General features: G+C 58.0%; 2 pseudogenes; both read left to right on the forward strand.

Moving 5' to 3' along the window:
* Positions 1 to 1,400: 1,400 nt before the first annotated feature.
* LOC142403602 (olfactory receptor 14A16-like) lies at positions 1,401 to 2,423 on the forward strand (annotated as a pseudogene).
* A 125-nt stretch (positions 2,424 to 2,548) lies between these two features.
* LOC142403603 (scavenger receptor cysteine-rich type 1 protein M130-like) lies at positions 2,549 to 25,136 on the forward strand (annotated as a pseudogene).
* The last annotated feature ends 606 nt before the right edge of the window (positions 25,137 to 25,742 follow it).

Genomic DNA, 25,742 nt, shown 5'->3' on the forward strand with positions numbered 1-25,742 from the left:
GCGGACAAAGAGCTCCCAGCAGGGACTGCTCCAGGCAGCAGAGACATGGGCAGGGAGGGAGGAAACTGCTAACGGGAACCCTGTTGCAGGGGAGGTATGGGCACCTCCTGGCCACCCCCTGCAGCGCAGATGCCTTCCCTGAGCAACCCCCCTCACCTCTCTTCTATCACCCAGCACAGCTCTTGGCCCTCACTGCTGTGGGGTCTAGGGTGGGAGTCTCCTCCATGCCCACTTGACCAGCAGAAGAGGTGACAGGCATCTCTCCTGCCACATGCCCATTTCGCACCGACCGTCAATCGGGCTGAGGGATACTGTCCTGCATTATCACGATCTGGGAGGTATTGTGCAGAGTTGCGGAAAGGGAAGATCTTTCCTGGGTGCCAGTCTGTCTCCTTGCCTCTGCTGGGTGCTCTTGGCATTGCTGTCAGGCTCTCTGGAAATGGGAGTTTCAGCTGCAGAGTCACTGATCTTGTGGGTCCTCCCATGCAGGTGTGTCCGTGGGAACAAGTGTCCCAGCTTTCCTCTAACCTGTGGGGCTGTGGGCAATGCAGTCAGTGGAGCTAGGGAATGAGCTGACTCTCCCTTAATCAGATGCCATGGTTAGGACATTTCTCTCTCTCCTTGGGCTGTCCTTCCAAGCTGTGAGCTGCCCTCCAGAATGCAAATCTTTCTCATAGCATCTCTGGGTTAATTGAAAGACTCATGGAGAAGCGCAGAGATTCTACAATGGAGGAAATGCTGTTGGGTCGGTGAAATGAGCGGGAAGGTGTATCCTAGGCTCAAGTGGGGCGCTGATATCTTGAGAAAGGGTAAGACATTTGGTTGTCTGCAGTGGATCATTCTGCTCTCAGCAGTGCCTGATCATTTTCAGGGTAACATGGGAGTGTGATCCTCCTCCATCTCAGAAAGGTGCAATCACAGAGAACCTGAGAACAAAACACAGAGACAGACCAACTCCCCTCACTCTGCACTAAGCCACAGACAATGCTCTTGCCTCGCAGGGCTCACTCTGTTCTCCCTGAGCATGGCAGAAATGCTGAGGGTTTCTGACTTCCAAGAACATTCCACAGGTGAGATGGAGGAATGCTTTAAAAATAACCTCTCAAACTGCCTTCAGTCATACCCATTCCTTAGCACTGGGAGTGCCGATACTGACAAGCCCTTCTGTGTTAGGAGTAGTTTAACCTGAAAAATTTCAAACACCAGGATTGGCCCCTTGCCCCCGCTGTTCCCATGAACCCACTGCTGCAGAGCAGGGCTGACTCCTCAGCAGCCAGTGGGCAAAGGCCCTGCTCCCCACGGCACACTCGGCTGGCACCAACCAGAGCTCAAGCCAGAGAGCTGAAGGTCTCCTAGAAAATGGAAAGGGTGGGTGTGTAGCTGGGAGGAGTCCAAGAAAAATGGCTGTGATTTTGCTCTGAGAAGTCTACTCTAACTTGTTACTGTCTTTTCCTCCTTGGACAGTGCCCCGTGCCCAGGGAAAGCTAATGTCCAATGCCAGCTCCATCACAGAGTTCCTCCTCCTGGCATTCGCAGACACACGGGAGCTGCAGCTCTTGCACTTCTGGCTCTTCCTGGGCATCTACCTGGCTGCCCTCCTGGGCAATGGACTCATCATCACCGTCGTAGCCTGCAACCACCACCTCCACACCCCCATGTACTTCTTCCTGCTCAACCTCTCCCTCCTTGACCTGGGCTCCATCTCCACCACTGTCCCCAAAGCCATGGCCAATTCCCTGTGGGACACCAGGGCCATCTCCTACACAGGATGTGCTGCACAGGTCTTTTTCTTTCTGTTCTTGATGGTAGGGGAGTATTGTCTTCTCACTGTCATGGCCTATGACCGCTACATTGCCATCTGCAAACCCCTGCACTACAGGACTCTCCTGGGCAGCAGAGCTTGTGTCCACATGGCAGCAGCTGCCTGGGGCAGTGGGTTTCTCTATGCTGTGCTGCACACGGCCAATACATTTTCAATACCACTCTGCCAAGGCAATGAGGTGAACCAGTTCTTCTGTGAAATCCCCCAGATCCTCAAGCTCTCCTGCTCACACTCCTACCTCAGGAAAGCTGGACTTCTCCTGTTTGGTTTTTCTTTAGCTTCAGGGTGTTTTGCTTTCATTGTGCTGTCTTATGTGCAGATCTTCAGGACCGTGCTGAGGATCCCTTCTAAGCATGGACGGCACAAAGCGTTTTCCATGTGCCTTCCTCACATGGCCGTGGTCTCCCTGTTTTTGATCACTGCCATGTTTGCCTACCTGAAGCCCCCCTCCATCTTTTCATCAGCTCTGGACCTGTTGGTGGCAGTTCTGTACTCGGTGCTACCTCCAGCAGTGAACCCCCTCATCTACAGCATGAGGAACAAGGAGCTCAAAGATGCACTGAAGAAATTGATTCAATTATTTTTCTGTCAGCAGCAATAAGCTACACATGTCTCTTCACAAGTGATTTCCGATGTACCTCGGGAACCTCCTGTGCTTTGGGTATTTTATCTGTGATAACCAAGTTTATCCAGGAATGTCTGCCTCCATAGCACTTCTCCAGGGGCATGAACCCAGCCGGTCTGACCCAGAGGACTCTGTACGTGTGTCTGGTACTACGGTACAGCTGGCCTCCCGTGTCACTTCTCTGCAATAAAAGGGGATTTCCTCAGTGCCGGTGTCTGGAGGTTGGGCTCTTCTTGCAAAACTGAAGTGAAGGACAGGCTGAAGAAACTTGCACTTACAAAGCTGTACTGCTGTGCTCAAGGTCTCCATGGGCTGAGGGCAGGAGGGCATAGGGCCATGGGTTAGGGAATGGGCCTGGGCTGAGCCTTCATGCCCAGTGCCCCAGGAGGTGCTGAATGATCAGCAGGGGTCTGCCTGGGATTGTCTCCTTGTGGGTTCCAGGCACCACCGCCCACTTGCCCTGCAGAGCAGCACAGCCAGCTCAGGGCCCTGCAGGGAGCACAGGGACGGGAAGGAATGGCTGGCTAGGCCAGCATGGACACACTGCCTTGGGAAACGCGCCCTGGGGATGGGGAAATCCCTAGAGAAGAACAAAGAAGCAACTCTGTGCTTACGGTGGGGTGAAATCACAAAGAGAAACTTATTGCTGCATGCAGCAGCTCGGGGCAGGCTGTTCTGTCGCAGGGGCAGCAGGAGTAGCCTGAGGAGCCTCTGGGCCAGCAGTCTTGTGCTGGGGAGAGTTTTCCTCCTCGCCTTGCTTTTTGTTCATTCAGATACTTCCCAACTACCAGGTTGTTGCTTTGAGCTTCAGGAAACTAGAAACTTGCCCCATCTTTCAGAAGTCAGATTAACTCCTTAATCAGCTCCTTAACTGTGATTATAACTACCCCTTCCTATCTCTCTGTCTAAAACAGTTCTTGTTCAGATAGCGTTGCCAGCCATCTCTGCCACAGGATGTCCTACACTGTCCCACGCCTGTGCCTGTTCCCTGCAGGCTCTAGACACACTATCCTAACTTCCCCACCTTGCTCTCACCCTCACATATTCCTACCTGTACTGAGGTCTTTCAAACACAAAGCCATTGGCTCATCACAGACACACACCCCTTACTGCCCTTGGTGACCTGTTGCACCACAGCACTACCCTTCAAGTGACATTTCATTTTTGATCATGCCCAAGCTCAGGCTCTAACTCTTTCCTTTCTCATGCAGTTTCCTCTACAAAGAAAAGCTTCATCCTCTCTGAAAGCAGCCTTCAAGCAGCTGCAGGCTACTGTGACATTGCCCTGAGCCTCTGTGTCACAAGGCAAAAGAATCCCAAGCCCCTCAGTCTCTCCACACAAGTCATGTGTTCAGCCCCTTAACTCTGCCTTAGCAGACGTCCTCTGAACATTCTCCAGCTTCTCCCCACTCCTGCAGAACATGGAGACCCACACCAGCATAGATTATTTCAGATGTGGCCACACCCCTGCTGAGTCAAGGAGGGAGGTAACTCCCCTTGCCTGGGTGGCCACACTCCTCCTAATTCAGCCCCACATGCAGCTGGCCTTATTCATGGTCAGCATGCTGCACTGGCCTCTGTAGCATCCCCTGAAGTGACTATGGCCTTCTCCTCAGGGTCACTCCTCAGCTGGTCAGCTCCAAGCTTACCCTGATACATGGGGTTATTCTGTCCTGGCTGCAGGACTGGCCACTTCTCCTTGTAAAACTTGGTGAGTTTCTGTTGGACGAATCCCAGAGTTTCTCAAGGTCCCCATGAAGTGAATCTTCATTGTGTCAGCTGTTAATGTGTGTGTGTAGGTGGCTCACCCTGTCCTGTGGTGCCTCTAACAAGATGACAGCATGAGGACATGACGGATAATAAAAGGAGGTCCTAGTCTAACGGACTTGCAGACCAAGGTAAGAATTCGCAATGCAGCCGTCCCAGAAACACCAACAGAAGGCACCAGGCAAGCAAAGCCAGGGCCAGTGAGCAAAGGGAAAACAGAGGTGGGTTTCTTGTAGGGGAGGGTTGGAGGATGAGCAAAGGGAAGAAGCTGGGAGGGGGGAAACAGGGAAGAAGGAAGTTGGAGGTGAAGCAAAGGGTTCAGCCAGGGCTGTTTGTGGGCACCTGTCAAGTAGCCCTCAATCTCAGCAGGGAAATCAGCATGGCTGGGCACACCTCTGATGTGCCTCGACAGGAATGCACACAGTGCGGGGAGCAAACAGGAGGAGTTTGGAGTCCGTGGGCAGTTCCTGAGCTATAATCCTACTTAGATACCAGAAACAGAGTCAGAGAGCTCACACCACTGGAGGGTGGCCATGGACGGAAGCAGGCTCTTTAGGAAGGATGGGGCAGGTCGGTGAGGAGGGGAAGTTGCCCTGTATGTGGGCAAGCAGAAGGACAGCATGGAGCTCTGCCTAGTGCCAGGTGAGAGCTGATGGATGAGGTTTAGTGGGCAGAGCAACGTGGATAACGTTGTAGTTGGTGTCTGCTATGGGTCAACCATATTAAGAAGAAGCAAAGGACGAGGCCTTCCTCAGACAAGTAGAAGCCTCTTGTTCCCAAAGCTTGGTCCTCATAGGGGATATTACCCAGTCAGACATCTGCCTGAGGGGCAGCACAGCAGGGCACAAGACATGCAGGAGGCTTCTGGAGGGCACCAAGAACCTCCCAACCATTCAGCGAGAGTGTCAGGAAAGCCCATCTCGAGTTCAATCTGGTAATTCAGTCTGGATGTGAATGGCATCAAGCAAGGATTCAACAACAATGCGAGGAACAAGAGGAAGGCTCGGGAAAATGTGGGCCTGCTGCTAGGTGGGGCAGAGACCCTGCTGACAGAGGGCACAGAAAGGGCCAAGAAAGAGCCAAGAAAAGGCCATGCCTTCTTCCTGTCTGAGTTTTCTGGTAAGAACAACCTGCTGGAATGCCAGGCCCCCAAGACCAGAGGCAAGGAGCAAGGAAGACTTACCCTTGGTGCAGCAGTCTCAGGTTAGGGAACATTTAAAGAAAGTGCACGTGCATAAGTCCTTGGGACCTGACGGGATGCATAGGGTGAGTGCTGAGGAAGATGGCTGATGTCATTGCAAGGCCACTTGACATCATGTTGGAAAGGTCATGTGAGAGACTGAAAGAGTCAATGTCTCAAACACTGTGGAGAGATGAGGTGTGATTTGCATGGTGACGGCAGGTCGGCTAGCACGGGATGAGAAGAGCGCGTTGGAGGATGCACAGTTACCATCTATGGCCAGAGGTCACACAGAGTTTTATCTAAGGAATGGGCCTACAATCACCGGAAAATTGGAATGAAACTCCTCGCAAACCACGCCCTACCCCCCTCCCCCCAGCGCCTGCAACCCTTTGAGGACCAGAGCAACTTAAATCCTCCAGGGCTGTGACCTGAGGCAGGGATTACAGTATAAAGAGACTCCTTCAAAGGGAACGGCGCGCACCCATCACCGGAGGATTGCCACGTCTGTCACCGTCATCGCGGGATCCAAGGGTGGTGATACCTTTCCTTTTCTTTATCTTCCTCTCTTCTCTTTTCCTTTTCTCAATTCTCTTTTTCTCTACTCTTCCACTATATATATATCTGGGCATATGAGTTTTGGATGAATTGTGACGGCTTGCCCAGAAAATAACTCCATTGCCAAATTGCCTCTGTTGGTTCACTGAGCTTGCTAGTTCGTTAAGTTTGTAGTTTGCTAGTTAATAAATTTGCTAGTCTGACTGTTCCTCTGAGTCATTGTCGTGACTCTACCGGCCGGCGGCTCTGCCGAGCAGAGATCGGCCTTTGTCGGTACACAAATCCCCGGGGAATCAAAAAGATTCACCCATCTCGCAACCCACCGAGTGGGACGAGACAGGTCATGGGGATTGGGCGAGGTTCCTGAGGACTGGAAGAAAGCAAATGTAAACCCTATCTTGAAGCAGGGCAGGAAGGAGGATGCAGGGAGCTGTCAGCCTGGCTCCCATGATACCCCTGTAGACAAGCAGAGCAAGTATGGACTAGAGAAGTGGAAAATGAGATGGATGGAAAAGTGCCTGAATCCCAGAGGGCTGTGTCCAGTGGCACAAAGTCCAGCTGGAGGATAATCACCAGGGGTGTAGCCCAGGGGTTGATATGGGTCCCGTTCTATACAGCCTTTCATTGGAGTCCTGGAGGATGGGACCAGGGGCATCGTGAGCAGGTTTGTGCATGATACAGAACTGGTAGGGCTGGCTGGTACAGCGGCTGGTTGCATTGCCGCTCAGAAGGACGTGGGCAGGCTGGAGAAGTGGGCAGAGAGGAAGCTCATCAAGGTCAACAAAGGGAAAGACAAAGTCCTGCCCCTGGGCAGGCATAACGCCATGGACCAGTACTGGGGGCTGGGGGCTGACTGCCTGGAAAGCAGGTTTCTAGAGAAGGATCAGGGGGTCGTGGTGGCTAACAATCCGGCCACGAGCCAGCAGTGCAGCTGTGTGGCAAAGCAGGCCGACAGCCTCCTGGGCTGCGTTCAGGAGAGGTTTGCCAGCAGGTGGAGAGAGGTGATCCTTCCCCTCTAGTCAGCACTGCTGAAGCCACGTGTGGAGTGCTGTGTCCAGTGCTGGGCTGCCCAGTACAAGAGAGACATGGAGTGACTGGAGCGAGTCCAGCAAAGGGCCACAAAGATGATGAAGGCACACAAGCATCCTTCAGGAGGAGAGGCTGAGAGAGCTGGGACTTTTTAGCCTGGAGAAGGGAAAGCTCATGGGGATCTTGTCCATGAGTATCAATACCTGACGGGAGGGAATGAAGAAGAGGGAGCCAGGCTTTTCTCCGTGGTGCCCAGTAACAGACAAGGGGTAGCAAGGGAAGCACAGGAACTTCCATCTCAACACAAGAAAACACATTTCTACGGTGAGGGTGGTTGAACACTGGAACAGGTTGTCCAGAGAGGTTGTGGATTGTCCATGCATGGAGATATTCAAAACCCAGCTGGACCCTGTTTTAGGCATCCCGCTCTAGACTAGACTAGGCCATCTCCAGAGGTGCCACCAAGAAGAGTCAGAAGGAACCAGTGGAGGTGTCCAGTGCTACGCTCTGCTCTGAGCAGGGAGAGCTTGTCCGTTAGATCAGGTTGGTGAGTGCTTTCTCCACTTGAGTTTTGAGAATGTCTGGGCCCCAGACCCAGACAATAAAGATGTGGTAATTTTCCTTAAACCTCATTTGACATTTCCCTGCCTGCTTCTTGTCCTCATTGTCTCTTGTCCTTGTCTTTCCTTCCTGACTGCCAGACACATCCTCATGCCTACTGTGAGCAAGGACAACCACAACCTTCTCTCGAAGTGTGGCAACACCAGGATCCCCTGTGACTGCACAGCCAGGCATTGTGGCCAGCTCTGAGCAGAGAGACACCCTGTGGGTCCCAGCCTGGGCTCAGAGGAGGGCATGTGGAGACACCCAGCACCTAACACAGAGGGAATGTGGTCGTGCCTGTGGGCTGGCACCGAAACAATATTTGGGGCAGAATGGGTGAGCAGAGAAGACCTCCAGCAGCTCCTCTGCATACCTGGTCAGGGAGTAATGCACTTGGTGGTGCTCCTGAGAGAGGATGGTGGCATGGGAAGGGAGGTACTAAGAGCTGTAGTGCAGGGCACTGGGGCTCAGAACTAGGTCTGGGGTTCCCAGCAGGCAGTGCCAGTGGCTACAGCCCCAAGAGATCCCTGGCCATGGAGAGATCATCAGTGAGTCCTATCCCAACTATGGACAGCTGCTGTGGCTGCAAAGAGGTTCCTGGGAGTGCTGGGGTCAGTCCTGGCTGCCCTGCACCTCCCAGCCCAGCATGTCTCTTGGGTCTCCACAGCAATCGCACTGACTGGGGTGACAGCCCTGCCTGGCTGGGGATTGAGGGCAATTTAGGGTTTCCATCAGTGTGGGAGGTTCTTGGAGCATCATGGCTTTTGTTGAGATCCCTGTCCCTGTCCCTGGGCTGGCCCACACCTGCATCCCCACATGTGGCCCTAGACCTCTGCTGTGCAACCACCACTTGGGACAGGGTGCATTCAGGGCTGGGGAAACATCCTCCCGGCACAGTTCCCACAAGCGACCTCAGTGCCTCATTCCCCTGCAGCCACCCAGCTTTGACTGCCCACCCCAGCACCCGACCCCTTCCCTGCCTTGGCCATGGCCCCCATGAGGGTTTGCAGACAGCCCTGCTCTGGGGTCTGCCAGGGTGTGGGGATGTGTGAGCCCATGCATGTCTGGATGTTCCCCCAGTACAGACCCTGAGCCTAGCAAAAGGACAGAGCTGGTCCAGTATTGGGGAGACCCCCCAAAACCTCCCCATGACCCCCCCAACTTATTTTTCCCGCAGCCTTCGCAGCTGCACCTGTAAATCTTCATCGTCACTGTCCATCTCCCCATCACTGCTCATGGGGGATGATGGGGATCTGCGGGGTTGAAGGGGGGCTCCTGGCAGATGGGGTGGCCCATCCACCCTCTCCCATTTTCACTTTCTGAACTGGGGTCCTCCCAAGCGCTTTTGGTTTTGGGGGGTCGATTGATTTGGGGTTCGCTGACGGCTGGAAGAGGGAGGGGATGTAGGGGCACTAGGATCTGGGGGGTGCTGGGGGGTATTTTGGGCATCGGTGGGGTAGTGTTGAGTATCCCTGGGGCACTTGGGCATCAGTTGGTGGTCCGTGGGGGCAGGCCTGGTCTCCCTGTGGGCAATTCTGGGTCCATGGGGGAGTTTGGGCTCCCATGGCAGGTGGTTTTGGGGTCAGTGAGGAAGTTAGGGGTCCCTGGTGTTGTTTTGGGGGTTTCTGGGAGTAATTTGTGAGTCCCTGGGGGCAGTTTGCAAGGTTGTGGTGTAGTTTGGGGGTCCCTGGGGTAATCTGGGGGTCCCTGGGTTAATCTGTGTGTCCCTGGAGATGTTGGGCATCCCTAGAAAGTGGTTGGTCCTGGGTGAGTTTTCAGGTCCCTGGGACAGTTGGGGAGTCCTGGGGCAGTTGCGGAGTTCGTGGGGTAGGTTGAGGGTCCATAGGGATAGTTTTTGGGGTCCCTGAGGTAATTTGGGGTCCCTGAAAGCAATTCAACTGGTCTTAGGGGTAGTTTGGGGGTCCCTGGGGGCAGTTTTAGGCATCCCTGGGGTAGTTTTGGGGGTCCCTGGGGATAATTTAAGCAGCTTTAGGGGCAGTTTGGGGGTCCCTGGTGCAGTTTGGAATCAGTTGGAGGTCCCTGGGTGCAGTTTGTGGGTCCTTAGGGATGTTGTAGTTCCTTGGGGGTAGTTTTAGGGGTTCCTGGGGAAGTTGGGGGTCCCTTGGGGAAGCTGTGGGGACCCAGGGGCAGTTTGGGCTTCCTGGGGGTAATTTTGGGGGTCCCTGGTATAGGTTGAGGGGTCCCTGGGGTAGTCTGGGGATCCCTGGGACAGTTTTGTCATCACTGGGGCAGTTTGGAGGTGCCTGGGGGCAATTTAGGGTCCCTGAGGCAGTTTTGGGTGTCCCTGGGTGTAATTCAGCTTCCCTGGGGATAATATGGGGGCCTCTGGGGCAGTTTTGGGGTCCCTGGGGGTAGTCTGGGGGCCCCTGCTGTAATTTTGGGGTAGTTTGGGGGCTCCACAGAGCAACGTGGGGGTCCAAGGGGGTGTTCCCCCCACCCCCCCGTGGGAACCCCCCAAGACACTCACCTGGCAGCGCCCCCGATGGGGGGGGGTCCCCAAGGACTTCCACCTACCTGCAGGACAGGAGCGGGGGTAAATGGTGGGTATATATAGGGGGTAGCTATGGGGAGTGGTATATATGGAGAGGGGTATATATGGAAACTATATATATGGGGATATATATGGAGATTATATATGGGGAGGGGTATATATGGGGGTCTATATGGAGAGTATATATATGGGGATATATACGGAGAGTATATATATGGCGGAGTAGAAGGGGCATATATATGGGGAGGGGTGTAAATAGGGTTATAACTGAGGGGCTATAAAAAGGGGGCTATAAATGGGGGCTATAAATGGGGGTACAAACGAGGGGGTACAAGTGGGGGATACCCCACCCTATGTGGCTGGGGGCATCCCCCGCAGCAGACAGCGGCTGCCGCAGTGACCGGGCCCAACATTTGATCTTGCTTTCCCAGGTCTTCTTGCTGACGGGATTTTTCAGGCAGGGGCAATTAAACCCCAGGGTGAAATACCATCCCCCCCGCAGTGGTGGGATGGCCCGTGGTCCTCTGGGGTGTGGGGTCCTAGACAAACAGGGTGCTGAGGTGGCCACCAGCACCCCCAAAATGTCTAGGGGAGTCAGGGGGGTGGGGACAATGATTGCTGCTCTTTAAGGGACACCAAAGTCTTGGGGTTTGAGGGACATCAAGGTCTTGGTGTTGGGGGTGGTCATTGATGGTCCTTGATGAACACTAAGATCTAGGGGTCTAGGGTTGGTCATCAATGGTCCTTGAGGGACACCAAGGTCTTGTGGCTTGGGGACAATCATCTCCAGTCCTTGGGCAATGTCTAGGTCTTGGACTTTGGGGACAATCATGTCCAGTCCTTGAGGAACACTAAGGTTTTGGAGTTGCGGATGGTTGTCTCTGGTCTTTGATGTGTCTCATGTCATGTCTGAGTAGCTCATAGGCCTGGAGTAGGCCCATGGCATGTGTAGATGCTTCTTCTAATGCCACAGCTGCCTGAGGAGCTGGTAGTGCAGGAGCAGGCCCATAGTTTCTGTAGGTGGTTTTGAGGTCATTGGTGCCTGAATGGCCGATAGGCCAGGAGCAGGCCAATATCAGAGTTAGATGCTATGACATCCTCTGTGGCTGAGTAGCAGATAGGCCAGGGGCTGTGCATGAGCTTGTGATGTCACTGCTGCCTGAGTAGCTGGTAGGCCAGGAGCTGGCACATAGTTTCTGTAGGTGCTTCTGATGTGACCAAAACAATATTTCGACCACGCCCAAATACAGCTTTTTGGAAGAACCATCATCAGCAGAAGTCCATACACCGCACACACGTGTGACACTGTAACTCATGCACACACAGTGCCAGCAGTAGGAGGGTGTGAGGTCACCGTCAGGATAACCCATGAGCACACAGCAGTGGCCGTGGTCACATCACCGATGGCACCCCAAGGCACTGGGGCTCGGTGCAGAGCGGCCGTGTGCTGTCACAAGGGCTTCACGGAGGACGGGAGCTGCCCGGCCCCGTGCCTGCGAGGCCGAAGGAGCAGCCCCTGCAGCCCTGGCTGGAGCAGTTGGGGTGGGGGTGGCTCGGGGACCCCGCAGGGATGTGCCTGGGCACGGCGCCAGGAGGAAACCACAGACTTCCTGCCTGGGCGCTGCGGGGGGAGCGTGGGGAGTGCTGCGAGGCCACGTGGGCTGTGGTTTGTGCACCTGCAGGCTGGAGCTCCCGATGCGCCCGCGGGGAATAACGGCCCCTCGGTGACACGCTGACAGTCAGGGATCTGTCTGAGCCTCTGGGCTGCACGTCTGCTGCCAGGGCAGGGACATGTCCCAGCTCCGGCTCCTGCGAGGGACCTTCCATGGGGCTCTCCAGGGAAGGAAGGGTGAGCCAGCACTCCTGGGACGGGGCTCTGGCCTGGGCTAAGGCCCTTTCCCAGCTGCTGCTCCCAGCACAGCGGCGTCTGTAGCAGGGACAGGGGCTGTTTCCTTCCCTTCCTGACACAGCCTCCGGCGCAGCCCCAGCCCTGTGCTTCCCACGGCACGAGGGTGGCTGGACACTCTCACCTTGGGCTCTTGGCTGTGCCTGGCATAGGAGATGCTCAGTGCTCCTGGTTGAGAAAGCAGGGTTGAGGGGGTGAAAAATCCATTTACCCCCACACAAGCAGCCCTGTCCTGTGACGGCCCCCCACCACAGTGACGTGACACCTGTAGCAGAGCCATCTCTTATATATGGTCATGAATGGCGCTGGAGAAGTTCATTGGAGGGCCGGGCTGTGTCGGAGGGGAGATAGCTCCCGATAATGTCGAAAAAGGCCCTGCTGCTTTAATTGGCTCATCCTGTAGCTGGGCTGGCATCTGCAGAGATATATTGCCCTGCTGTCGTCATTGTCCCCAGGAGTCCCCAGGAGCCGTGGCAGGGAGTGTGGCAGAGCAGGGATGTGCTGGCAGGGCAGGAGGCTCAGGATGGGCACAGAGGGAGTCCTGTCCCCTCGGATGCTGGGGCTGCTCCTCTGGGTACAGCTGTGCAGCGGTAAGTGCCAGTTCCATTGTCCCCCAGCCCAGGCCCAGCGGGTAGCAGCATGGCCATCGGGATGTGTCCGGGAATGGGGTTTCTTTGCAGGTGCTACTGAGGTGAGGGCCAGAAGGTGCTCAAGTCCATGGAGCCTGTGCCTGCCTGTCTGGGTGGGAGAGAGCATGTCCTTTTCCAGGGCTCCGGTGTTTGGGGCAGCCTGTGCCTGGCTGGACGCAGAGACACCCTGTCCTGGGGTAGCCTTTGGGGACCCCCCGTTCCCCAGCACTGTGCCTCTGGAGCCGGTGGTGGCCTAGCTGGGGATGGCAGCAGGCAGAGATCCCCAGGGCACTGCCAACCTCTGGGGTACCCCAGAGGCTTTGTGTGCTGCTCACTGCCCCCTTGTTCCAGGGGAGCCCTGAGCCCATGAGGGCAGTTTGTGCCCCGCAGAGAGAAGGGGACGGGGGCATCTGCATCGAGAGACATCCTTCCTGGAGGGCCTGTCCCAGTGCAGGGCTGGGCCGACAACAGGGGCGAGGAGGGGATGTGGGTGTGGGGATCACTGGAATGGTCTCGGTGGGAACAGGGAAAGCCCTGGGGGTGGGGGTGGGTTTGGATGGTGGCAGGGCAGGTGGTTTGCATGGGAAGCTGCAGGGCTGTGTACACGGGGCTGTTCAGGGGGTGCTGGGCTGGGGAAGAGCGGGTGCCCTGTGCAGGGCTGGGCACAGTGTGCAGGTGTGCGTGGGCAGGGGGCAGGTGGCCGTTGGGGTGGGAGAAGGTGCCTTGTGCGGTGGGATGGCGAATGACCCAGCAGGGCCAGACCTGCACACCCCCAGCCTTGCACAGCCCGTGGGGACAGAAGGGATCCCCGCACCGCACTGGGGACAGCCTGGAGGGGAGAGGGCTCCCACCCTGGCACCTCTGACATGGCCTGGGCTGGGGGATCCCCCAGACCTGCAGTGCTGCGGCTTGGAGCTCCCCTGACCGGTGCCATGTTGGTGTTTGAAGGGGCTGCAGAGGTGAGGCTGGTGAATGGCGACAACGACTGTGCTGGGAGAGTGGAGGTGAAACATGAGGGCCAGTGGGGGACCGTGTGTGGTGACTACTGGAGCATGAACGACGCGGCAGTTGTTTGTAAGCAGCTGGACTGTGGGTCTGCTGTTGGAGCTCCTCAATATGGACATTTTGGGCCAGGATCTGGCCCCATTTGGCTGGATGATGTTGGCTGTAATGGCACCGAGTCTGCCCTGTCTGACTGCCCACACAGAGGATGGGGTGAACATGACTGTGAACACAGGTTTGACGCTGGAGTGATGTGTTCAGGTAAGGGGACAGCCTGTTCTCCATCTTTAGGGGTGGGTCAGGGGAAGGGACCTGGCTGTGCCCTCAGGGAGCAACAGGCCAGGACCTGGCCCCATTTGGCTGAATGACGTTGGCTGTAATGGCACTGTATCTACCCTGTCTGACTGCCCACACAGAGGATGGGGTGAACATAACTGCATTCACGCTGGTGATGCTGGGTTAATGTGTTCAGGTAAGGGGACTCCCTGTTCCCCACCTCTGGGCATGTGACGGGGCAAGAGACCTTGGGTGTGCTCTCAGGGAGCAACAAGTGGGCACTGCAGCACTGCCCAATGTGGTCGGTCACACTGCTGAGCTGGGACTGTCATTGCTGGTGTTCTCAGTGCCTGAGAAAAGCCCAGAGGGAGCCTAGCCCAGGCTGAACTAACCCTGCCACAGTGTCTCAGCCTCTTTTCAGTCAGTGTCTTGGGCTGCAGATGAATCCTCCATCCCTGCCCTGGGGTGTCCAATGATCCCCACTGGTCTCTACCCATTCTGGCAGCTCCCAGCCAAAAATGCTGAGGGTCCCTGTGCTGGAGAAACCAGGGGGACTTGCTTGGCACTGCACACCTTGGAGGAAGGGCATGAGATGGCTGGTCCCCTGGGTCATTGCCCTTCACAGCCATGAGTACCTCAACTGAATCAAAAGGGCTTTTCAGAGAGCATGAGTGCTGGGCCCTGGGAGAGGAGCAGGGTGGCACACAGCCCTTTCACTGCCTGTCCCCAGGGCTCGGCTGTGTGGTCCAGCCAGCTCCTGCAAGGCTTGGGAGCTTGGCCATTGCCTGACTCTGGCTGCTCCCTTCTGCATCACTGCATGCACAGGCTGGTACTGGGACGTCCCTGGTGCTGTGACAGCCCCACGGAGACATAGCCCCATGCAGGCAGTGCTGACCTGCTGCCCAGCCTCTCCTGCCTGCCCATGGTTCCCCACACTGCCCCATGAAACAGAGGCTTTGGCAGCACTTTCTGACTCTCGTCTGTGCCTGCTGTTATCCTTTGAGCCAGCATGAGCCCAGGGGGACATGCAGGTCTCCTGTCCCTCTGCCTGGATGTTGGCTTGGGACCTGTGCACCTCTGGACAGAGCCCTGTGTGCCTCGCTGAGGACACCCCCTCCGAGCAGGCATCGGAGAGGGCTGGACAGGCACCAGCCATGGTAACAGCTGCAGCATTTCTGTGCTCTGTGACATCTCCCCCTAACAGCAACCTCCCAACACCCCAGAACAGCCCTGGGAGCAGGGTGCTTTTCTGGCTGTCTGAAGGTGATGGTCCTGCCTGGTCGCAAGCTCTGCAGGGGCTGAGCAGGCTGCAGCAGTCATTATCATCTGGGCCAGTTCTCCCGGACCTGAATTGCGCACACCACACTGCAGTGCTGGCGGGACCATGCTGGGCAAAACGCGGCACCTTGTGCTGCATCAGATTGTCCAAGCAGTGCCTGGTGCGGCAACAGACACATAACCTTGAGTGCTGTGATGGTGTAGAGAAGGTGTGCAAGGGGGCCTGGATGTTTTTGTTTCACCAATGCTGCACCAACAGCTTCCTCTGGGATTTGCAATGGGCTATTTGGTCATGGCTTGCTTGGAGGTGATGCAGGATGTGGTCATGTATCTGTCAGGGGACTCTGGGATCTCCCACTTACTTTGTTTTTCCCAGGCTTTGTCCGGCTGGTAGAAGGGAAGAGCCGCTGCTCAGGACGTGTGGAGATCCATGATGGGGACCAGTGGAAAACTGTCTGTGACTCCCACTTTGGACCCAAATTTGCTGACGTGGTCTGCAGGGAGCTGCAGTGTGGGGTGGCCCTGACTGTTGCTGGGGCAGCTCACTTTGGAGAAGGGGTGGGTCCCATGTGGGATGGAGAGCTGCAGTGTGTGGGGAATGAATCCCTCCTCATCTCCTGCCCCAGGGGGTCCCGCAGGGACCAGCCCTGCACCCACATGAGCAGCGCTGCTGTCACCTGCACACGTAAGGACTCAGGGTGAGGTGTTGAACACTGGGTGAGCTCCAGCCTGAGGGGGGGCAGGTTGTGCCTGTGGAGACAAGGGAACTGGGGTACCTCTTCCCACAGGCTGGCAGAGAGGTGACCTTCCTGGGGCATCCTAGACAAGGGCACGGCTGGGCTGATGCCCGAGGACAAGGAGGGGGCATGGGTTGGGAGGGCTCACTGGCATCATCCTGTTGCACCACAGGGGACACAGAAAGTCGTGAGGGTGGAGCATGAGCTGGGAGATGCCCAGGGCAGGCTGTGGTCCAGGGGAGCTCAGGACCTGGGCAGAAGCAGCAGTGTGTGCTTGGGGGAGCCATGGTGGGGGCAGGTCTCTTCTCAGGGTGCTGGCTGGGGAGGAGTGGGTGCTCTGGGTGGGTATGAGCCAGGGGTCAGTTTGCAGGGGGCCATTGGGGTGGAAGGAAGTGCCAAAGTCTGTGGGGCCCCAAATGACCCAGCAGGGTTGGAGCTGGGCATCCCCAGCCTTGCACAGCCCGTGGGGATAGAAGGGAGCCCTGCACTGCCCTGGGGACAGCCTGGAGGGCAGTGGGCTCCACCGTGGCACCTCTGGCTGGACCAGGGCAGGGGCTCCCCCAGAGTTGCATACTGGGGATAAGTGTTGTCTTGACTGGTCCTTTGTCAGTGTTTGAAGGGGCTGTGGACGTGAGGCTGGTGGACGGCGACAACGACTGTGCTGGGAGAGTGGAGGTGAAACAACAGGGCCAGAGGGGGACCGTGTGTGGTGATGACTGGGACATGCAGGATGCTGCAGTGGTTTGTAAGGAGCTGGACTGTGGGTCTGCTGTTGGAGCTCCTCAGTACGGAGTCTTTGGGCCAGGATCTGGCCCCATTTGGCTGGATGATGTTGGCTGTAATGGCACCGAGTCTGCCCTGTCTGACTGCACACACGGAGGATGGGGTGAAAATAACTGCCTTCATTCTGGTGATGCTGGGGTGAGGTGTTCAGGTAAGGGAACAGCCTATTCCCCCCCTCTGGGCATGTGATAGGGGAAGAGATCTTGTGTGTGCCCTCAGGGACCAACAGGTAGGCACCGGAGCACTGCCCAGTGTGGTCGGTCACACTGCTGACCTGGGACTGTCATTGCTGGTGTTCTCAGTGCCTGGGAAAAGCCCAGAGGGAGCCTAGCCCAGGCTGAACTAACCCTGCCGCAGTGTCTCAGCCCCTCTTCAGTCAGTGTCTTGGGCTGCAGATGAATCCTCCATCCCTGCCCTGGGGTGTCCACTGATCCCCACTGGTCTCCACCCATTCTGCCAGCTCCCAGACAACAGTGCTGAGGGTCCCTGTGCTGGAGAAACCAGGGGGACTTGCTTGGCACTGCACACCTTGGAGGAAGGGCATGAGATGGCTGGTCCCCTGGGTCATTGCCCTTCACAGCCATGAGTACCTCAACTGAATCAAAAGGGCTTTTCAGAGAGCATGAGTGCTGGGCCCTGGGAGAGGAGCAGGGTGGCACACAGCCCTTTCACTGCCTGTCCCCAGGGCTCGGCTGTGTGGTCCAGCCAGCTCCTGCAAGGCTTGGGAGCTTGGCAGCTGCTTGACTCTGGCTGCTCCCTTCTGCATCACTGCATACACGGGCTGGTAACAGGACGTCCCTGGGGCTGTGACAGCCCCATAGGGACATAGCCCCATGCAGGCAGCGCTGACCTGCTGCCCTGCCTCTCCTGCCTGTCCGTGGTTCCCCACACTGCCCCATGAAACAGAGGCTTTGGCAGCACTTTCTGACTCTCGTCTGTGCCTGCTGTCACCCTCTGACCCGGCATGATCCCAGGGGGACATGCAGGTCTCCTGTCCCTCTGCCTGGATGTTGGCTTGGGACCTGTGCACCTGTGGACAGAGCCCTGTGTGCCTGGCTGAGGACACCCCCTCCGAGCAGGCATCGGAGAGGGCTGGACAGGCACCAGCCATGGTAACAGCTGCAGCATTTCTGCTCTCTGTGACATCTCCCCCTAACAGCAACCTCCCAACACCCCAGAACAGCCCTGGGAGCAGGGTGCATTTCTGGCTGTCTGAAGGTGATGGTCCTGCCTGGTCGCAAGCTCTGCAGGGGCTGAGCAGGCTGCAGCAGTCATTATCATCTGGGCCAGTTCTCCCGGACCCGAACTGCGCACACCACTGCAGTGCTGGTGGGACCATGCCGGGCAGGACAGGGCGCCTCGTGGAGCAGCGGGGTGTCCGAGCTGTGCTGGTGCTGCAACAGACACATAACCTTGAGTGCTGTGATGGTTTAGAGAAGGGGTGCATGGGGGCCTTGATGTGTTTGTGTGAACAATACTCCCCCAACACTTTCCTCTGGGATTTGCAATGGGCTATTTGGTCACAGCTTGATTGGAGGTGATCCAGGATGTGGTCCTGTATCTGTCGGAGGAATCTGGGAACTCCCACTTACTTTGGTTTTTTCTAGGATTTGTCCGGCTGGTAGAAGGGAATAGCCACTGCTCAGGACGTGTGGAGATCCATGATGGGGACCAGTGGAAAACTGTCTGTGACTCCCACTTTGGTCCCAAAGCTGCTGACGTGGTCTGCAGGGAGCTGCAGTGTGGGGTGGCCCTGCCTGTCGCTGGGGCAGCTCACTTTGGAGAAGGGGTGGGTCCCATGTGGGATGGAGAGCTGCAGTGTGTGGGGAATGAATCCCTCCTCATCTCCTGCCCCAGGGGGTCCCGCAGGGACCAGCCCTGCACCCACATGAACAGCGCTGCTGTCACCTGCACACGTAAGGACTCAGGGTGGGGTGTTGAACACCGGGGATGTCCCGGGGTTCGGGGAAGAGAGCAAGGTCTGTGCTGGGCTGGGCGTGAGGACAGGAGGGCTGGTGGTTTTTCTGCAGCATGAAAATAGTGCAGAGGGAGAAGAAAGGCATGCTGTGCCTCTGGCCTCTCCGCCAGCTTTTGAGGGTACAAGAGCACCAATCCACCCTCAGTCCTCCTCCTCTCTCCCCAGAGTACACAGGCTTCAGGCTGGTGAACGGCAGCACGGTCTGTGCGGGGAGGGTGGAGGTCCAGGTGCTGGGGACCTGGGGGACCCTCTGTGCCTCCCGCTGGGATCTCTCGGATGCCCACGTTCTCTGTCGTCAACTCAACTGCGGGTTTGCCGAGTCCCTTCCTGGAGGAGGGCATTTTGGGAGAGGACTCGGACCAGTCTGGAGAGACTCATTCCACTGTGACGGGACTGAAGTCCACCTGGGACAGTGCCCAGTGATCACCCTGGGGGCCTCACCGTGCTCCCATGGGAACAACGCCGCTGTCATTTGTTCAGGTGAGTGCTGGGAAAATGCAGCATTGAATCCCTTTGCCCCTTGTGTGTGACATGGCCACCCAAAGCAGGGGTCCCATGGCAGTACCAGGCTGAATTTCTCCCTGGAGAAAGCACTGTGTCCCCAGGAGCCTTCTGGAGGGCTTTGCCTGGTCAGGCTGACCGCTGTGCTGTGGGAGAGCTGAGGACTGAATGGAGGCAGGCACCTGCCCTCAGGGCGGCGGCTTAGGCCCCTGTGCCACTGCAAGGCCTGTGCTCCTGTATTTCTCTCCTGTGGGACGAGCCCAGGACAGGGCGGCGGGGCTCTGCTCCATCCCTCTGGCTACAGACAACCGCATGCCATCCCCACAGAGAGCCCTGCAGAGGCTCATCCCACCGTCCAGGCAGGAGCAGGAGCTGCCTGGGTGCCCCCAGCAGCAGCAGAGCTGGGTGTGAGCTGCAGAGCAGGCACGGGCTTTGCCCTCTCCTCTTGTCAGCACAAGGCTCAGACTTGTCCTGTTTGGTTGGAAAAGTCCCCCTTGCCCTCCTCCCTGAAGGGTGCCATGCTCCCCAGTGCTGCCGATGGCTGTGGCATCTCTGCTCTCCCCAGGCTCAGCCGGCTTTGCGTCCCTGCGGCTGGTGGGTGGAGGGAGCCGGTGCGACGGGCGAGTGGAAATCTTGCAGCACGGGACGTGGGGCAGAGTCCTGGATGAGCAGTGGGACGTGCAGGAGGCCAACGTGGTGTGCCGGCAGCTGCAGTGCGGACAGGCAGAGGCAGCCTACAACCCCCCAAAGCCTGAGCGAGGGACGGGCCCCGTAGGGCTGCGAGGGGTCCGGTGCACAGGCAATGAGACCAAGCTGACCCTCTGCAACACCTCCCTGCCCGAGAGTGCACTGGCGGAAGGGGTTGCAGAGGACGTGGGAGTCATTTGCTGGGGTGAGCGGCAATGCATGGGCCCCCCAGATGATGGGTTGTGTGGGTAGCCAGGCCCTGACAGCCACTGGGGTTTCTCCCCACTGCAGGGAGCCGGCGGGTCCGTCTGGTGAACGGGGCTGGGCGCTGTGCCGGGAGAGTGGAGATCTACTACCAGGGCAGCTGGGGGACCATCTGCGATGACGACTGGGACCTGGCTGATGCTGCTGTCGTTTGCCACCAGCTGGGCTGTGGAGGGGCGGTGGAGGCGGCCAGCTCTGCTCGGTTTGGGGAAGGCTCTGGGCAGATCTGGCTGGATGGCGTGACCTGCTCTGGGGACGAAGCTGCTCTCTGGGACTGCCCTGCCAGGCCCTGGGGGCAGCACGACTGCGGGCACAAAGAGGATGCGGGAGTCATCTGCTCAGGTCTGTGCTGGCAGCTGTGGTGGGAGACTGCTGCCGGGGAGGCCAGGACGTGGGGAGAGCTGGGCATGGCCAAGGCTGTCCCTGGCTGCCACTGAACCCCGGCATGATCCTGTGGACACCCATGCATGGGCACCCTCAGTCCCTCTGGGGCTCCCTGGGGAGCTCAGCCATCCCCGAGTGTTAGCAGGAAGGGCAGGGATGTCTGTGCATCAGGGACTTCTCTCTGCTCTTGGGTGCAAGGGGCACGTGCTGGCCCTGCCCCTGCCTGGCTGAGGGCCTGGGAAGTGCAGAGGTGTCCTGGCTCCCACAGCCCCACACCAGCCTCTTCCCCCTTGCTGCCTTTCCTCCCAGAGTTCCTGGCCCTCAGGCTGCAGAACAGCGACGGCTGCTCCGGGCGCCTGCAGGTTTTCTACAACGGGACGTGGGGAAGCATTTGCTCCAACTCGATGACTCTCAGCACAGTGTCGCTGGCATGCAAGGAGCTGGGCTGTGGGGATGGAGGATCCCTGGAAAGAGGCCTGCCCTATGGCAAGGTGTCTGGCCCTGCATGGCTGGATAATGTGCAGTGTGGGGAGAAAACCAGCTCCTTCTGGCAGTGTCCCTCCACTCCCTGGGATCCACAGTCATGTGAAGACCTGCGAGACGAGATCCACCTCACCTGCAATGGTAACTCAGAGCCACTTGGGCACAGTGTCACCCCAGCTCCTGCTTTCCTCTATGCACAGCCAAACGTAGAGGGGCTATTCCTTTCCATGTCAGACCCTTCTGCTGCCGGTGGCACAAACATGACCAAAGCCACACAAGTGCAGCAGCAGTTGTCACCCAGGTTGCCAGCAGCACCTGGGGGAGGCAGAGATATCGCCAGGGGAGGTCTCAGAAGAGATCAGACAGGCTTCAGAAGAGCCTCCCCTCCATAGACACACTACTGCTGCTCTGTGAGCTAGGGACCTTTAGGGGCTGAACAATCAGGGTCCCCCCAGTCCTGCGCGTGTCCCCTGAATGACCGGGCTTCAGTTGCTGCCATGACCAAGATGGTACAGGGAGGCCCAAGAAGAGCTCAGCCTCGCTCTCTTCTGCACCATCCCACACACCAGCCCCTTCACTTCAGTGTTTCTTTCTTCAGGGGCACGCCCAGAAATGTCCCCGGAGCCATTGGCCCCATGCCCCAACTCCACGAGCTGCACAGGTATTGAGCTGCTCCTCTGTGTACCCTTCTTGTGTGGCAGGGCTCTGCCTGCTGTCTCAGTGCCATGGGAGGTCTTTGCCTTCTCCAGACAGGGAGAAGATTCGTGCCGTGGGAGGCGAGGACGGGTGCTCGGGCAGAGTGGAGGTGTGGCACCGTGGCTCCTGGGGGACGGTGTGCGACGACTCCTGGGACATGCGGGATGCCGAGGTGGCGTGCAGGCAGCTGGGCTGTGGTCCTGCAGTGTCTGCCCTGAATGAGGCTGCATTTGGGATGGGGCAAGGCCCCATCTGGCTGGAGCAGGTGGAGTGCCGGGGGACAGAGCCATCCCTGCAGGACTGCTGGGCCCGGCCCGGGGATGGCGGTGCTTGCCGGCATAAGGAAGACGCTGCCGTGCGCTGCTCAGGTGAGCGGCAGGGCTGGGACCCCTTGCTGGAGTATTGGCAGGGAGCTGGGGAAGGTCTTTTGCCCCCTTGGTCCTGGCATGGCCCCTGACCTCCCAAGAGCAAGAGCGTTCCTGCAGAGTGCAGGAGCCTGGTGCCAGGCAGAGAGCAGCCTGGGTGGAACTGGGTGTCCTCTGGGCACTGCCCATGGGGCCCTAAAGCCCCAGAGCTATTCCCTGGGCAGCCTGTCCCACTTGGGCTGCCTGCCACCCAGAGCAGAGGCCCTGGGCCCTGTCCCGGTCTCCCTTTCTGGCACTACTGGAGGAGCAATTTGGGTGGGATGTGTCAGAAATATCTACAGACAAACACGTGGTGTGTTGGGGAAGAGGCTCCCTGATATCTGCACACCCACCCTCTCAGCCCAGCTCTCCTTTTCCTCTTCTGCAGCTCCACCCAGGACAGCAGCATCCCCAACCCGAGCAGGTAACTGGTCCTCTTGCCTGAGGCTGGGTATCCCTGGGGCCAGGATGTGACCCACAGCTGGATGGAAGGGGCTCCTTGCTGGGCTGTGAAACTCCCAGGAGGAGGCACTGGGGTGGTGGTGGTGGAGTTGGGGATGGTTGGAATGTACTCAGCATGGTGGATGTTTGCCTATGAGTCACCCCTGGGACCCTCTACCCCTGCTGCCTTGTGTGATGGCAGTCAGGGCTGGTGCTGTCCCATCCTCTCCCAGTCCTGGTGCTGCCCCTTCCATGTTCTTGCCCATACAGGTCCCACGCGGGGCCCTTTGCTCAGCAGCAGGAGAGTCCCTGTGCCCGTCATCATCTGCATCATCCTGGGGGCCCTCCTCTGCCTGCTCCTGGCCCTCCTGGCTGGGAAAGTGCTAAGGGCCAGGTCGGGACACAGAGGTGGGTCCTTCCACAGCAGTCCCAGGTGGACATGTCTCCTGAAAGATCTGTGGGGTGCTGTGGGGTGTCAGTGAGGGTCACAGGCAGAGCTGGAGGGGATGAGACTGTGTGCTGCCACCTGTGCCATGCACCGCCCCATTGACTGCCTGGCCATGGGGCACCAGCAGCAAGGGTTAGAGAGAACCCAGAAGCATGGAAGGCTAGCACTGGGGCAAGGAGAGAAATGGCAGGCTGGGGACGGCCAAGGCTGGCAGTGCTCTGGGTAGTGCTGGAAGGGGCTCTGGGGGAACAGAGATGACAGGAGGAGCATGGGGCAGTAGGGTCCATCTTCGAGGTGTCAGGTCCCCAGCCTGTCCCTCTGCCCAGCCCTGCCCACCCCATGGCAGGGCAGGGGCCCTGCTGTAGAACCATGGGGCAGATAGGGAGCAGCTCCAGGTGGAGAGGAAACATGGGAGCTGGTACAGGGTCAGACAAGGGGGCATGTCCCAGGGGCCAGAGGGGCATGAGCGCTGTCTCTGAAAGGATGATGCGAGGGTGATGCTGCCCCAGATGATCTCCACAGCAACGTTCCCCTCACTGGAGATGCAGCAGCCGTACCTGGACAGTGCAGTGGGGCTGCGCTGTCAGACCAGTCCTGGGCTGGCCCAAGCAACAGGTCTGGGGAGCACAGTGGGATCCCATCACCCCTCTGCCTCTCCCTGGGCCAGCCCTGCCTCTGTCCCCAGGCTCCAGGAGAGCTCAGGAGCTCTTTCCCGAGGCCGTGTACGAGGAGATCGGTTACAGCCCAGTGTGGGAGAAGCAGGCGAGGTTTGGTCGCTCAGGTGGGTGTGTGTCCTCCCTGGAGGCAGATCTGCAGGACACTTTCCCCTGGTCCCAACCCAGAGATGATCCCCTGAAGCCCCCCACACTATGGGCCCTGCAGCGCTGGGGCCGTGTTGTCTGTGGGGGAGCATCCAGGGTGTGGGTCCAGGAGAGGAGCTTTCTCCCCACCAGCTTTGCCCGTCCCAGCTGCACAGCCCCTCTCCTCCTGCCCCTGCACCCCATGTGACACCTGAGGAGTGAGGGAAGGGGCTGTCCTAGGGCAGCTCTGGGAGCACCTTTGAGACAGTGTTTGTCCTGGGGGAGCCGTTTAAATTCCCCGCCCTCCTCCTCATGCAGCCCCAGCTCTGTGGGTCCCCCTTCCCCAGCAGCGTTGACCATGAGACAGGTCAGTGGGGCTCCCTCCATAACACCTGCTGTGCATCTCTCCAGTCTCCTATGCAGAAGAGTCCCTGACCCAGCTGCAGCCCTACCCTGGGGACACCGAGGAGGAGGATGGTCTGAGATCAGCACCAGGTAATGGAGACAGGAAGGTGTTGGTCTCCCTGTAGACATGTGATGGATAGAGGTGTCATTGAGTGTCACCATGAGAGATGGGGAGGACATGGGGGTCTCCTGTGGTGCTGCCAATACCAGTGTCTCAACCCTGTGTTTCCATGTGCATCGTCCTATCCTCTGCTCTACAGGACATATCTTCTCACTGTCAGCACCTGCCCTCTCCTTTCAGATGTTCTTGTTGTGCCTGGAGGCAAGCCAGCAGATGGCTATGATGATGCCAAGGAGGTTCCTGACTTTGGGGAGGGTGCTGCTCCTGAGCAGGGAGCTTGGGAAATGCCCAGGGTGCCAGAGGAGGGAGCAGGCTCCAGGGATGCACTCGGAGGTGAGAGGGAAAGATAGCGCTGCTGGTTCCTGGGGTGCCATCCCTGGTGCCACCCCTGTCGCTATGGTCCTGACACCCAAACCTCCTGGGGAGGGGGAACCTGCCGCAGGAGTTTTCCTTGGAGGGACTGTGGGTGGGAGAAGGAGCCGAATGTGGTGAGGAGCAGGGAGGAAGGTGATGTACAGACCCCATGGGCCAACTGCACTGTCCTGCCTTGCTGCTTGCAGGGGGCAGCCTGCGCTCCCGGAGAAGTGCTGGGGTCCCTGGAGCTGAAGGAGACACCTCGTCCCTGTCCCTGGGGAGCATGGGCTATGATGATGCTGAAGAGGTGTCTGTGGCACATCCCCATGAGGACACAAAGGCTGTGACACCGCAGCTTGGTGAGCAACAGTCCCTGAGCCCCAGACCAGGAGAGCCCATCCCTGCTGTGCAGCTGGGTGCAGCCAGGAGGGAGGAGAGCTCTGTGCAGCTGGGAGAGCTGTGAGCACCAGGGAAACATCTCCCTTTACCACGGGCAGCAGAAACCGCCCCTGCAGTTTCCTCTATTTTTATTCCCGCTTTTACACTCTGCGTCCATATTTGTTCCTATTAAAAGTCTCTGAGGGCTTTGACCCAGAGCTGGGGCTTGCCTGCCCAGGTGTTGGGTCACCTCCCTGAGGCTGATGAGGGGGAGCAGAGAACGATGACACAGTGGCAGGCAAGCGGCACATCTCAGGGACAGCAGGCTCGGGGTCAGGCTGTGGGGCTGCGAGAGCCCATGGTCCCTGGGGAATAATGCTGCTGACAGAGACATTTCCATGCTGCTGGCCACGGGCAGTTTCTAGTCAAAATGGCTCTCTGGTAGGTCCTGTGGTGCACCCCAGCGGGAACATCCATTTCCTGACCCTCAGTTTTCCAGCTGCTCTTTCTCCCAGGCCCTGCCTGGGCCACGCTGGTCCTCCAGTGTAAAGGCCATGCCAGAGCTGCTATGTCAGGGTAAGCCCTGGGCTGTGGCCCCACAGAAGTGAGCCCTAAGGTGGCCGAGTCCCCTGAACACCCCAGCCATCCCCAGGGGGGATCATGGGCCACGGATTACCTCCCACAATGGTGA

This window comes from Mycteria americana, unplaced genomic scaffold (genome assembly GCF_035582795.1).
Source record: "Mycteria americana isolate JAX WOST 10 ecotype Jacksonville Zoo and Gardens unplaced genomic scaffold, USCA_MyAme_1.0 Scaffold_39, whole genome shotgun sequence".
NCBI classification, from domain to species: domain Eukaryota; kingdom Metazoa; phylum Chordata; class Aves; order Ciconiiformes; family Ciconiidae; genus Mycteria; species Mycteria americana.